Consider the following 14,856-nt stretch of genomic DNA (forward strand, 5'->3'; position numbering starts at 1 on the left):
TTTGTGTATTTATAATATTCAAAATAACTTGATTGCTTTTTTTTTTGCCTCATTTCTTAACTAACCTTAATCACTGAATGGTTTTTGCCTCAGACAAACTGAGACTTCAAAAAGATCTTAGTTTAAAAAGGCCAAGGTTTCCTCTTGTATACAGAGCCATGTCCAATCATGATATATTATTGTCTTGCCCCTGGACCGAGATGGCTCTGGAGGAGATATTTTCACAGCCTGGCTTACTTAAATCCAATTCACTTGCAAGTAAGACATTACCTTCCTGGTGTTGTAAGTTCTCTTCCAGAACAAAGGACAAACAACATTATTTAATTTGAGTATTTATAGTATTCAGAATAACTTTGTTGTTCACAATTATTGTTTGAACAATATTGCTGTTGCTGTATATAGTGTTCTTTTGGTTTTGCTCGCTTTATTTTCATTATTTCAAGCAAGTCTGTTCATGTTTTTCTAAAAATCAAATAGCTCATCATTTATTACAGCCATATTAGTAGTATTCCATCACAATCATATGCCACAATTTGTTTAACCATTCCCTAATTTATGGTCATCCCCTTAATTTCTTTTCCACCACAAAGAGATGTTTTAAATATTTTTGAACATATAGCTTCTTTTCCTTTTACCTTAATCACCTTAGGAAATATGCCCATTAGTGATATTACTGGTTCAAGGGGTATACACATTTTTATAATTTTTTTGGGCATAATTCTAGATGGCTTTCCACAACCTTTCGTTCCAATTTCCCCCCTCTTTTCCCCCCATCCCCTCTCCCCGATGGCAGGTTGACAAGTATATGTTAACTATGTTAAAGCATATATGTCCTAAATGTTATTTTGCTACACAAAAAGAATCAGAGTTTGAAATAGTGTACTATTAGCCTGTGAAGGAAATAAAAAATGCAGGCGGACAAAAATAGAGGGATTGGGAATTCTATGTAATGGTTCATAGTCATCTCCCAGAGTTCTTTCACTGGGTGAAGCTGGTTCAGTTTATTACTGCTTTGTTGGAACTGATTTGGTTAATCTCATTGCTGAAGATGGCCATGTCCATCAGAATTGATCATCATATAGTATTGTTGAAGTATATCATGATCTTCTGGTCCTGCTCATTTCATTCATATAATCATATAATGATCTCCTGGCCCTACTCGTTTCACTCAGCATCAGTTCATGTAAGTTTCTCCAGGCCTTTCTAAATTCTCCTGCTGGTCCTTTCTTACCGAAAATTAATATTCCATAACATTCATATACCACAATTTATTCAGCAATTCTCCAACTGATGGGCATCCACTCAGTTTCCAGTTTCTGGCCACTACAAAGAGACCTGCCACAAACATTCATGCACACACAGGTCCCTTTCCCTTCTTTATGATCTCTTTGGGAGATAAGCCCAGTAGTAACACTGCTGGATCAAAGGGTATGCACAGTTTGATAACTTTTTGAGCATGGTTCCAAATTGCTTTCCAGAATGGCTGCATGTATTCACAATTCCACCAACAATGTATCAGTGTCCCTGTTTTTCCACATCCTCTCCAACATTCCGCATTATCTTTCCCTGTCATTCTAGCCAGTCTGACAGGTGTGTAGTAGTATCTGAGTTGTCTTAATTTGCATTTCTTTGATTAATAATGACTTGGAGCATCTTTTCATATGGCTAGAAATAGTTTCAATTTCTTCATCTGAGAATTGTCTGTTCATATCCTTTGACCATTTATCAATTGGAGAATGGCTTGATTTCTTATAAATTTGAGTCAATTCTCTTATTTATTTTGGAAATGAGGCTTTTATCAGAAACTTTGACTGTAAAAATATTTTCCCAGTTTATTGCTTCCCTTCTAATCTAGTCTGCATTAGTTTTGTTTGTACAAAAACTTTTCAATTTGATATAATCAAAATTTTCTATGTTGTGATCAATAATGTGATCAATAACCAATACTTGTTGAACTTGCATTACATTACCTTAGATTTCCTAGACTCCTTTATAAGAGTGTTATATTTAATCATTTCAGTCATGTTCAACTCTTCATGACCCTATTTGGGTTTTTCTTAGCAGAGATAATAGAGTAGTTTGCCATTTCCTTTTCCAGATCATTTTATAGATAAGGAAACTGAGGCAAATAGTATTGTGACTTGCCCAGCATTGCAGAGGTATTACGTGTCTGAGAGTGGATTTGAACTCAGGGATATGAGTCTTCCTGATTCCAGGTTTGGCAATCTATCCATTGTACTTCCTGATTATCTCTAGAAATGTTGTATGGGTGCTCAAACTCAACATTTATAAAACTAAAATCAGCTGTCCCCCAAATCCCAGTTATTAAAGCTCATGAATCGTTGATGATATTTCCCTATCTTTCCTTCATTGTAGCCAAACAGTATCTAAATCCTATTTATTATAATTCTGCAATATTATTTGCATTTGTCTCCTCCTTTCAGCTCATGCTATAATTTTCCTAGTAGAGGCCTATTATTTCTCTTCCATTAGACTATTGTCATAGTCTTCTACTAATGTTTTTTTCTCCCTGCACTCGCTATTATTTAGGTTTATATCTTTTCCCCCATTGATTTGTAAGTTTTTTGAGAGCATTTTTTGTGTTGTAACTATCTTTGTATCTTTAACACCTAGCACAGGGTCTTACATATAGCATACACTTAATGAATTCTTGTTTAATTAATTGGATTGCATTCTTCATTAATTTGAATCTGGCCCATTGATGTCCAGGTAATATGCTATTTTCAAACACTGCCAGTCAACTGGCACTTAAGTAACTTCTATGTTATAGATAGGTTCCAGATCTTGAGAATCACCCACCAATCCCTCCCTTCCCCCTCCCCAATTTGCTTGGCTTTGCTAAGATTGGTTGGGAAGGATTGATGTTATTGTAGTTAACTTCCTCAACTATCTCAGTGGTTGGAAAAGAGGTTATAGGAAACCCTACAAGATCAGTTCTTTTAGCTTAGCTCAAAAAAAAAAAATCCTCAGATACCCAAATCCCTCTTCATAAACCACTTCTTGGGTTCCTAAAAGTAAGCTGACCTCTACTTTCAACTACTCATCTTTTAAATAGACAAGAACAGGCAGCACATTGACAAATGGTATGGCTTTGGAGTTAGAGCAACTTGGTTTGAATCTTAGCTTTGCCATTGATTGACTGGGGCAGGTAAGTGGCCCAATGGATAGATCACCGGGTCTGAAATCAAGAAGATGAGTTCAAATATGGTCTCAAACACTTACCAACTAAAGAGATCCTGAAAAATCCCCTTAACACTGTTTGCCTAAATTTCTTCATCTGCAAAATGAGCTGGAGAAGGAAATAGCAAACACTCCAATATCTCTTCCAAGAAAACCCCAAATGGGGTTGTGCTAAGGGTTGGATTTGTTTGAAACAACTGAACAGAAGCAACAATCTTATTAGCATATCCTCCCTGGGATTAAATTTTCTTATTTATAAAATGCAAAAGATTTGGACTTAGATGAGTCCTAAGGTATCTTCCTGCTCTAAATCTGTGATACTAATATACTGTCACTTAACCTCTTTTGGTCTCAGTTTTCTCAACCATAGAATGAAGAGTTTGGACTAAGTAGCCTTGAACAACTCTTCTACATTTAAATCTATTGAATTATGATACTAAGATTGAGAAGCAAACAATCACATGTTATGATTAATTATAAATAAATTCATAATTTAAATATCTGCCAGAATAATGGTTGGACTTCTTAAGAGAGCCAGCTGCTTTCAAATAAGCTTATGAATTCACTCTCAAATCATGGATGTATTTATTTCAAAAAGTATTCTTATGTGTTCATCATTTGCTTCAAATATCTATCCAGGCAACATTTCTCAATTTCATAAGTGTCTATTAAGTGCTTGCTATGTGGAAAGTACTAAGAAAGTTTCAGTTCCAGTATGTACTAGAAAAAGTAAGTACTGAATTTCTTTATAAACATCTTTTAATGAAACTTCTTAACAATTTGTAGCACTTTTCAGGCAGCCCAAATTGGTGAAATTGAACTATAAATAATACTCATATTATAATAAGGTGACCATATTTTGCAACCAAAAATTAGAACAAAGTCTCATTAAAAGTATAATATTTTCCCTCGAAACTGAGATACTTCTGAAAAAATCCAAGATATATTTTCTTTAGTTAATAATGATGTTGGGAGTATACAGTTTGTTAGGGAGCTATTCCTTTGTCCTCCTAAACTTCTCTTTTCTCCTACACAAGACTTGGTTTTATTATAAATATTAATCATCATTAGTATTATCATTACTGACATTTATATATATTTGATCCTCACAGCAACCTTGTGAGATACGTGTCTACATTATCCACATTTTACAGATGAGGAAAGTATAATTTAGCAAGTTTGAAAGTTTTGTTATGAATATATTGAAGATGGGATTATTTCTCTTGATTTCAAGAATATCAGAAAACAATACTCATTATCATCCCACTGTTTATTCTTTTATTGATTGCTAGCTTTGATCCAAGGTTTTCTGGTTTACAACAATGAAGTGATTAGACAGAAAGTATGACTTTCTCCCTTAGATTATCTGTTGATTTCAGATGCCTACTATCTCCTTCATATATCTTACAGAAAACATTCAAGCAATGCAAATTCTCTCCCTTTCCACTTTAGTTAAAAAGACATTTGATTGTGTTTCTTCAGTATAAACCTAAGGACATTTCAATTACTATTGACACTTAGTCCTAGATTCTCAGGACAGAAAATTGCTGAGAATATGGCCTTATTATTGAAGCAAAACTCACAGGCATTCCTTAAGTCCCCTATTCTGCCCAACACACACAAACACACACACACACACAGACACACGTGTGGATTTGAAGCACTGGGTGGTGTTACTACATGTACAGTCTTACATGATCTACTATACCTAAGTACAGTGGTGAGAGTCTAAGTTGCTGTTAAATTCATTTCCTGGTGTGTGCTTTGGTGGAGGCTGCTGCTGCTGCTGCTGGGGCTGCTGCTGTTGCTAGGACCTTAATGTTTGTTTAATGCATTTTTGTGCATGTGTGTGAATCCATTTTCCAGTGCTGCCGATTGCCTACAGTAACCCCCTTTTTATGACTGAAAGCAGCTGTAGTGTCCTTGAAGAATAAAATCCTCTCAATGCTAGAAAACCCAGCAGTGGGGTTTTTCCCCCCTCTTCTTGTGCCCCTTTTAATTTGGGCATCAGCCCTTTCATCTTTCTCCTGAAAATCTAATATACTGCAACTAGGATGTTTTTCAAAAACTGGGAACACTTCAAAACAAGTTTAAATATAAATGAAATCGATTTCCAAATGTCTTGTTAAAAAAAACGCAGATGTTTTATATTTATTATATCATTTTTGTTTTATCACCTTGCAAAATTTTACAGCCTGGAATTTTATTTAATGCAGTGGCATTTTGAGCAGCAATATTAGGCAGCTGTATTTGCTTCATACTAGGATTTTTTTTTGGGGGGGGGAAGTATATTAAAATCGAATCTGATATAATCTAATGTTTGGGGGAAATGTGGAGTAGGCATTTTGCATATTGATAATTGGAAACAACAAAGACCTCAGCCAAATCCATCCCTCCATAAGAGCTTTTATTGTGCACAAGGAAATTCCAGTGCAATCTTTTTTTTTTTAAGGTCATCCGGGATATTTTTAATTGTATTAACATTTAAAATTTTTTTTGAGTTCTAAATTCTATCCCTCTCTCTCCTTCCCTTCCTTTCCCTTTCCCTGTGACAGTAAGCAATCAGAAATAGGTTATACATGTGCAATTATGTAAAAATTTCCATATTAGTCATTTTGTATAAGAAGACTCGATTAAAATAAAAAAGTGAAAAATAGCATGCTTCAGTCTGTATTCAAATATTATTTAATTCTCTGGAGGCAGATAGTATGCTTCATTATTAATCCTTTGGGATTGTCTTAGTCATCATATTGCTGAGAATAGCTAAGTCATACTTAGTCTCCTATTCTTCATTGGACAACATTGCTATTATTGTGTATAATATTCTCATAGTACTGTTCACTTCACTATGCATCAGTTCATGTGAGATTTTTCAGGTTTTTCTATAATTATGTTGATCATCATTTCTTAAATCACAAGAGCATTCCATTATAATCATATACCATATCTTATTGAGCCATTCCCCAATTGATAGGCATCCCTTCGATTTCTTGGCCAGCAAAAATAGAACTGCTATAGATATTTTTGTAGAGATAAGTCCCTTTCCCTTTTTTTGGGATGTCTTTGGGATACTGTTGGATCAAAGGGTATGCACAATTTTATAGCTCTTTGGGCCTACTTCAGTGCAATCTTTTAAAGAGAAAATATCCCAGCCACAGCCATGTGCCCTGTCTTTTAACTTACATAGGTCACTGCTAACTTTTGTGCCCTGTGTAGATGTAGCCATAACTAGTAATTTTATATTTTGCAGCTGGGACAAGGAACATAAAATGGCACCTATGGCAAGTATTGGATTTTTCTTCAATCAACTCTGGGATAGGTAGGCAGAGAAAATGAGGGATGGTCAGAGAAACAGTGGGGCTCCTCAGTGCTTGTTGATGGGAAAACTGGTACCTAGAGATGACCAAGACAGCACCAGACTGGGGAATTTTACCTGCTGTGGGACCTTTGGGAGAGGAAGCATGCCATCTGTTAGCTTCCTAGCTTAACTAATTATTGCTAATTAGTTCCTATGTAACTGAAGGAGTAAAAATGTCATTCAAATATAAATGTAACAAAATTTTAAATTGTACAACTTTGAAAAAATCCTTATTTTAAATATTAGTACCCTCTATACCTTGGAACCCTAAGGCAAAACTCCAAATGTAAATGTCCTACCCTAATTACATCTTACTCTTTGTGAATACGTTAATAAATTACATGGGGGGAGGGGGAGTCTATTGCTGCTACTGGATTGTATTTTTATAAGTAAGTATGTCACTGACATTTTGAAACAACTAAGAAAAGATGGCATTATTATCAGTCTTGAGCTAAATAAGTCAAATGATGTTCTTTTTATCCTAATCCATCTGGCTTCATCTTCATTCTCCTGCCCCACTGCAACTCCCTCTTAATTTGCCTTTAAAAAATGTTCCACTGAAATCTTTAATGAAGGAATAGGCTGAATGTTAAGAGCTGAGAAAATTCCAATTTTTCTTTCTTTTTTATATTTCCTTTTTAGTTGGACAGGCACAGGCACGTTTCTAGCTTTCCTCTAACCAAACCAAACTGGAGAATCACTGCTGGTTCTCACACCCTCCAGGTCACAACTAAATCCCCTATTAATTAAACTGAAATTATATCTGAAATAAATCACTCTGAAAGAAACCCACTGTGGAATTTTCTAAAGATGTTTGCAATAATTAATGAAACATTCAGTGACTAGTGACATTTTTGATAACTCTTAAAATGCCAGAGGATGTTGATATGTAAATAGTTTTCTACAAATTCTGGGGCTGAAAGTGGGTTATATGACGAGGGCAGAATGTAAAACTTTGATTTTCCTGAATATTTTTGCTAACCCCCTTTTTATTTGGAATTTATTTTTATTTATTGAAGCTGTGTATTTCATAAAACTTAGGTTTGAGGGGTAAGAATTTCAGATTATATAGAGACCTGGCTCTCTCCAGAGGCAGCATAATTTGACTTGAATGACTGTAGTTTACCCTCCAAAATACATCCTATTACTTGTTTTAAAAACCACATCATTCAGAGACATGAATGGATCTAAAAAACCCGATGTATCAACATTTTTTCCTCAAAGCTTTTCCTATGAAACATATTGATACTTTTAGACCCAGATAATGAGAAACCAAATGAAGTAAATTTAAGAAGCTAACTAGCAGGAGTATGGAAGAAAGAAAGAAGTGCAAGGTCAGCTAAAATACCTGTCTATCCATCCATTTATTTATCCATTTATCTATTCATTCATTCATCCATTCATCCATAGATTAGTTATGTGGCACAGTAATCAGTACAGGACTTGGAGGCAGAAAGACTAATTTTCTTGAGTTCAAACCTGGCCACAGACACTTTCTAGCTATGTGACCCTGGGCAAGTTATTTAACCCTGTTTGCCAAATTTCATCATATGTAAAATGAGCTGGAGAAGGAAATGGCAAACTACATCAGTCAATCAAACACTCAATCACCCAACAGACATCTATCAAAAGCTTACTATATTTTAGACATGGAGAATACAAAGATAAAAATTAAATTATTTTAGCCTTAGGGATCTTACAGTGCTTCTTACATTCTTTTTTAGCACTGGGAATCTTTATCTCAGTTCCCCAACTCTAACTGATGAATCAAGTCCCCCAAAATAAAAGCTACCTCTCTCCCTACTTCTCATCAAGTTTTCTGTGCTAAGTCTAAAGGTCAGTGGAAATTTTTCTCTAAAGTCATCAACTCATTCCCTCATTCTGGTTTATTCCCCAATATCAATTACTGGTTACAATGAGTATTTTCCTTATATCACTTAAATACTCCAGTAATTAGCACTCCACTATCATTTGGCCAGTTAACATCAATTAGTTTTTTTTCAAAGTTATATTTGCTGAGAAAATATAGTATGAACACTAGTTATAGGACATTTCTTCTCAACATGGGTACATATTCTCCCCAATATCATGGGCTGAACTTTAGAGTTGTGACTACTAAGGCATTTGCTTCTCCAGGTTCACTTCTGAATGCAACATAGCTGAAAACTCTTCTCCTCCACCTTCCCACTCCAGCAGAATGGGAAGATGAGAACAATTTGTTCCAACTGCCATGCAGGTGCTGTGGAGCCCAAAGATCTTGGTCAGACCACCAAAGATGCCAAGCTCATCCATTGCATCTTGGACCATTGCCATTCATCCTGACCTTTGTGTTACCACTGGATGTTTATGATTCAGAAAGAGAGAGTGAGACTGATGACTTTGTGTAACTTTGCCTCTCTTAGATTCAATTAATGATTAAGTTAAGACATTACTAAGATGTCAATGGTTCTCTTAGAAAACAAAGAATAAACAACAACAGCCATGGTAGATGGGTCACTGTCAGTGGAGAACAATTCTCTCATTATTATAGATTGCATTTAATTTGTCTCCTTGCTCTCTTTTCCCCTTCTCTTCTTACTCCTCCTCTTCCTCTTTGTCCTTCTCTTCCTCTTACTCCTTCTTTGTTGTTGTTCTTTGTTCTTTTAACTTTTGTTTTGTTCTCATTCTTCTAATCTCAGCAGATGGAACAACAGAGTTTGGGGCTATGGATTAAAAGAGGAGAATAGCAGTACAAAGTCCCAGTGTTTTTTCCTTCACACTGTTGCTAAAACCAGGCATGACTTTGGGGTAGACATTCAAATCTACAAGTGGATTATTCTGTTACAAAAAGAGAAGCAAAGGCTTTTAGTACCTGGTATAATCTGTGTCAGAGGGAAATCATGAAATTGTGAACACTTAAGACATTACATTTTCCAGATCATATAGCCAGTATAGATAGGTAAATATTTCTCTCTGTAATTCTAGAACTTTTGAAAATGCCACCACATTTTCCCCTTGTGAACAACTTAGTAGGGGAAAACCACAGAGAACCAACAAGTGGGAATCTAGAATTACATTCCTACTTAGTTCAGTCTCTCATAAATTTTCTGAGAACTGGGCAAATGAAGTAAAATCCTGACATCAATTTAGAATTAGATAGAACCTTAAACTCATGGAGAAGTGATGACCACATATTTTAAAATCAGCCTGAATCAGGAATTCAGGTAAAGGGAAAATCTTCAATCTTTATTCTCAGTAGAGGTGAAGAAGGATCGGAGGTAAAAGGAGATTAGCAATGTCAGCAGCAGCGTCAAGAACCAGCCAGACCAGAAGCCAGCCAGACCAGAAGCCAGCCAGTAGTCTCTCCACCCCTCTGCCTCCACCCACCAAAATCGTCATTTCCTACACAACACATCAGGACTTGCACAAAGAGTGGGTGGGGGCCATTCTTTCTCCAAGCATATATATTAATAGAGTATGGTCCAATTACTATTTAACCTCACGTGCTTAGAACCTTGGTGCATCAACTCAAGCCTCAGCCCATTACAGAGAACTATTCTCTTATTATTACAGAAGAGGAAATTGAGTCTGAGAGAGGCAAAGTGACAGAGACAAGTTTCAAACCTAAATATCCTGATGCCAAAAAGATTTCCATTATACTATATTATTTGCAGACAGCAACTGGTGTAGTGGATAGAATGGTGGACCTCTGATCCTGGGAAAGCCACCTTTTTGCCTCAGTTTCCTCAAATGTTAAATTGAAATAAAGGTTTGTCCTGCATTGTAGAGATCTAATGAATGAATATTTGTAAAGCACCAAGCACAATCTTTGGTGCTATAAACATAATGATTCTCTTGTCACCCTCCCCTCTCTATTGAAACCCTTGATAAACATATATTAAGTGTGAGGAATAGAGGACTATTATAAAATAGCAATGACAAACCCATAGACTCCTGTCATTTATGTCATTGGTTTGGGGTGGGGGTAGCACAGCAAAATAAGAGGATCTCATATAGAGTGATGCACAGTAAGAACTTTGTGTGCCTTATGACCGTTAGCATATTTGTGAAGGTTTGAGAGTGACCCTAAAATGAGTAGAAATTTTAGTTTCTAGTAATCATTGATGAATTTAGTATTTCAGGCAAACTACATGTGTATATGAAATGGACTGGAGACTTGGATAGTCTCACATTATACCAGTAAGAAGTCATGTCAAAATTGGATACACATCTTATCAATTATAGGAAAGGGCTTTATGTTGCTTTTTGTCAGTAGTATTCTCATCTCTAAGTCATACAATAAGGTATTGCTGATTGGACTGCGACAATTACCATCCATAAGCCTAGAGAAATTGAAAGGAGATGAATTTGGGACACTCCTAAAATGTCAAGAGGGAAGAATTCAAGAACTTGAGGTCACTGGAAATCTTCATTAGATGAAAACTTCAGAAGTCACATCTAAAAATAAAACAGAAGTTAAAAACAACACTGATATCACAAATAATTTTGAAAAGAAATGGGTATACTTAGACTGGAATTTTACTTTGGGGTTTGATGGAATGGATCTAGTTGATAAATTATGTCAAAAGGGAAAATGGCATTTGTCCTTATCATCATGAATGAGAGAACATATCATAATATTCCAGTACTTGCAAACAGAGTATATATGGTAGCCATTGCCATAGTAGGAACCATAAGAGGAAAGGTGGTGTTTTCTAGAAATATCTCTAGGGTTAGACATCAAACACCATCATATAAGAGTCAATATGAGAGAGCCATTGAAGATCCTGCAGAAAGGCATTGGAATATTAGAACAATAGCCAGTTACAAACCTTATTAGGTAACTTGAATGCTCTTTCACCCAACTACTATGGCCAAAGAACATTTGGAGCAGAATCTGCAAAATAAAAATTCATTGAGTACATATGTTAGTTCTTTTTATTTGCTATTCAAAAACAAAATTCAAGGGGTTGAGATGATACAAAGAGTCAATGCAGCATAAAGAACACTATAAACATTTAAACAACAACCAAATTTCTGTACACTATTAACATAATGAATGGCAGAAAGGTTGTTTTTAAGGGAGAATACTGGAACTCTAGCTTCTCTGCAAAACTGGAAAGTAGAAAGAAGAGTCTAGTAAGATCTGTAATTTTTAGCTTGGTTATTCACCATGACACATGGATTACTAGAAAAGTACTTAACCAGATATTTTTTTCTTCTTCAGATTTGACCCTTTTTTTGGACTCTTTTTGATCCAGCCTTTCTTAACTGAAGGCATCACCTGCCACTAAAAGATGAGAACATCAATGATTCCTCCAAATATAGAACAATAATGTGCTTATGTATCTTATACAAAGCATTCACAGCTTGTTTTCAGTAAAACTATAGTAAATATTATCAATAAAACAAGAAAATAATAAGAGAAGCAAAAAGAGTGTGTCTCAAATTCATGGCGTGTCAAGAATAATTTATTCTTGATTTTATAACTATCTAACAAGTTGCCTCAAAAATACCTTTATGGCCTTTATTGGTTATCTCAAGGCCTTTGATTCAGTTCCACACTTTGTGGCTTATTCATTAAATGTGAATATATAAAATAGACCCAAGTATAGTGAAAACATGTGAGAATTTCATGTCCACATGGAAAATTGTACTCTATTTAAAACATGTCATCAACACAATAATGTCAAGAACAATTGATATAAAATGTAGTGTTTTTCAAAGAGACAGAACCCATTATAGTTCTGCCTAGCCTAAATCCAATATATTCCTCCCAAATAGATCTAAGTATGGCTTCAAAATTAAAGAAGGAGACAAACCAAAATATCTTATTAATTTCTTAATGCACATGGAAGACATCAAGCTATATGGCTTCACTGAAAAACACATTAAGACAGTTCCTTCATCTTATGGAATCTTTGCTCAGTTAGATCAGAATGTCATTTGGAACACATAAGTGTAATATTCTTTATGTATATCAAGCAAAGCTGGAGACCAAAGGCTTTGAGCTTGAATTTGTAAGTCAAAATGAACAAATGGATGAAGGTGATATTTGTAAACATTTTGGTTGTTTCCAGGTAATACACATTGTACATGAAACTGTTAAGGATAAAGTTCTGGCTAAATATGTTGAGACTTACTGGCATCATGAAATCAAAGCTAAATGGAAAGAACATGTCTAAAACAATTAACATTTATACACCAACAGTCAATACACTTTGGGTACTGTAAAAAAAAAACAACCCCAGAATAGATCTGAAAATTATTTGAACAAAAATCCACAGTGCCGATCATTCTGAAATAGCTATAGAAAGATGAACATTTTTTCACCAAATATAGGGAAGAGGATTGATAGACTTTCTTAGAACACAAGAAAAATGGATCAGAAACCTTTAGAAGTATTTTTGACCAAACAAATATAATTTTACTGAGTAATAGTAAAAGTTGAAAACACACCATTGATTTTGTAAAGTAGAACCAAAAAATGTTTTTTTTCCCCTCCTACCTAACATTTATATCATGCTTCTCATAGAATTACAAAGTACTTTACAAATGTTATCTCATTTTATTCTCATAACAACCTTAGAAGGCAGGTGCTATTATTATTATCCTCATTTTATAGTTGAACAGCCTGAGGAAGACTTAAATTGAGTGACTTGCCCAGGGTCACACAGCTAGTGAGAGTCTGAGGCGGATGGCCTCAGATGTCCCTGATTCCAGATCCATCACTCTCTCTGCTATGCTATGCCAAGAATGAAATAAAAGGTTGTTCACAGATCTGAATAAACTTTGTAGACAATAAAGCATTGAGCAAATGACTGACATTTAGATTTGTTTATGAAAATGAAGGAGTTTATGGTGGCATTGAAGGACTAAGTCATCCCCACTGGAATTACAGAAAGTTTATAGAAAAGGCATCCATACTTCACTACATATTGTGTAAGGAAATGCTAGAAACTGTAATATTTCTGTGAATGTTGTAAAAATTTAGCATCCACTGAGTCCCTAGCAAGTTGTAACATGGTAATGACAATTCTATTTTAGAAATTTGTGATCTTTTGTGGACTGAGGAGTAACAAATTCCCCATGATAGAAACACAGAGATCAAACTATTCTTGAAAACTCAACCACTAAACCATACTGGAAATGGAACATTATCATAGATTGAACTGTTGCCCACAATTGTCCAGACATAATATTGATTCATCAAAACTTAAAAACATTTTAATAGATGTTGCCATACAATATGTTCATCCTTTCCCAGCTATGTGGAATGAAAAGCTCTTCGAATACATAATTCTTGCAGAAGAAATCAATATCATGTGGGAATGGGATAAAAAACATATCATCCTGTTATACTGTCTGTTACTTGAGCTGCTACTAGATCTGTAGTCTAGCCAAACTAGCCTTCTCTTTGCTCTTTGCACATGGCACTCCTGTCTCTGACTGAACCTTTGCTCTGGCCAAACCTTATTGTGTTCAAAGCACTCTCCCACTCACTTCCTTCTTAAAGGGTCCCTCTCTTCCTTGAGGATGCTCCTCAAATGCCACTTGCTGCAGGAAACTTTTCTTGATTCTTCTAAGTGCTTATGCTCCCTTATACTTATTCAAATGTATTCTTCATATTTATTCTGCATATATTTATGTAGCACATGGAGTAATATGTCTCAGATAAATTCTTTGATTTGGCCTGTTTTCACACTTTTAGTTTTAGGTTCTCTGTGTCCGCACTCAAACTCTCTTAGGATCACAGAGGAAATACTACCCCAAATACGCTCAATATCTTTGAGAAAAAGTGAATGCACACAGAAACCTGGCAGGGAAACACCTTAGGAAAACTCTGGTATTCTGTGTAACTCACAATTCAGCAACAGTAACTTCATTGGCCTTCTATCTCAGGAACTGTCCATAAAATTTCCTTGGTGAGCATAGCTTCTATTTTAAGTAGATACTTCTATTTCTAAGCTAACTATCTGTCATTAACTCTTTATCACACATGACATCTTGGCCAAATTAGTAGATCCACTGGGTGATTTCTCAGATTTACTGAATTTAATAGATTCTTCTGTATAACTGGACTTACACTACTACAGCAGTGTAGCCATCATCACTGCCAACTTCAGGTTTAGCTGATGCCTTCAGCTAAAAGATAGATGCTTAGTGATATTAGGAAAAAGTATATTTTAGCTTAAAGTAGATAAAACCTTTATGACTCTGCTTTTTTTCTTCTCCATTCACCAACCCCAAACCAACTAGATAAAGCGGGCTAAAAAAAAAAGGAGAGGGTGCTTAATTACTGCCACAGAATCTGAAGA

The sequence above is a fragment of the Sarcophilus harrisii genome, chromosome 2 (genome assembly GCF_902635505.1).
Source record: "Sarcophilus harrisii chromosome 2, mSarHar1.11, whole genome shotgun sequence".
Taxonomy (NCBI): Eukaryota; Metazoa; Chordata; class Mammalia; order Dasyuromorphia; family Dasyuridae; genus Sarcophilus; species Sarcophilus harrisii.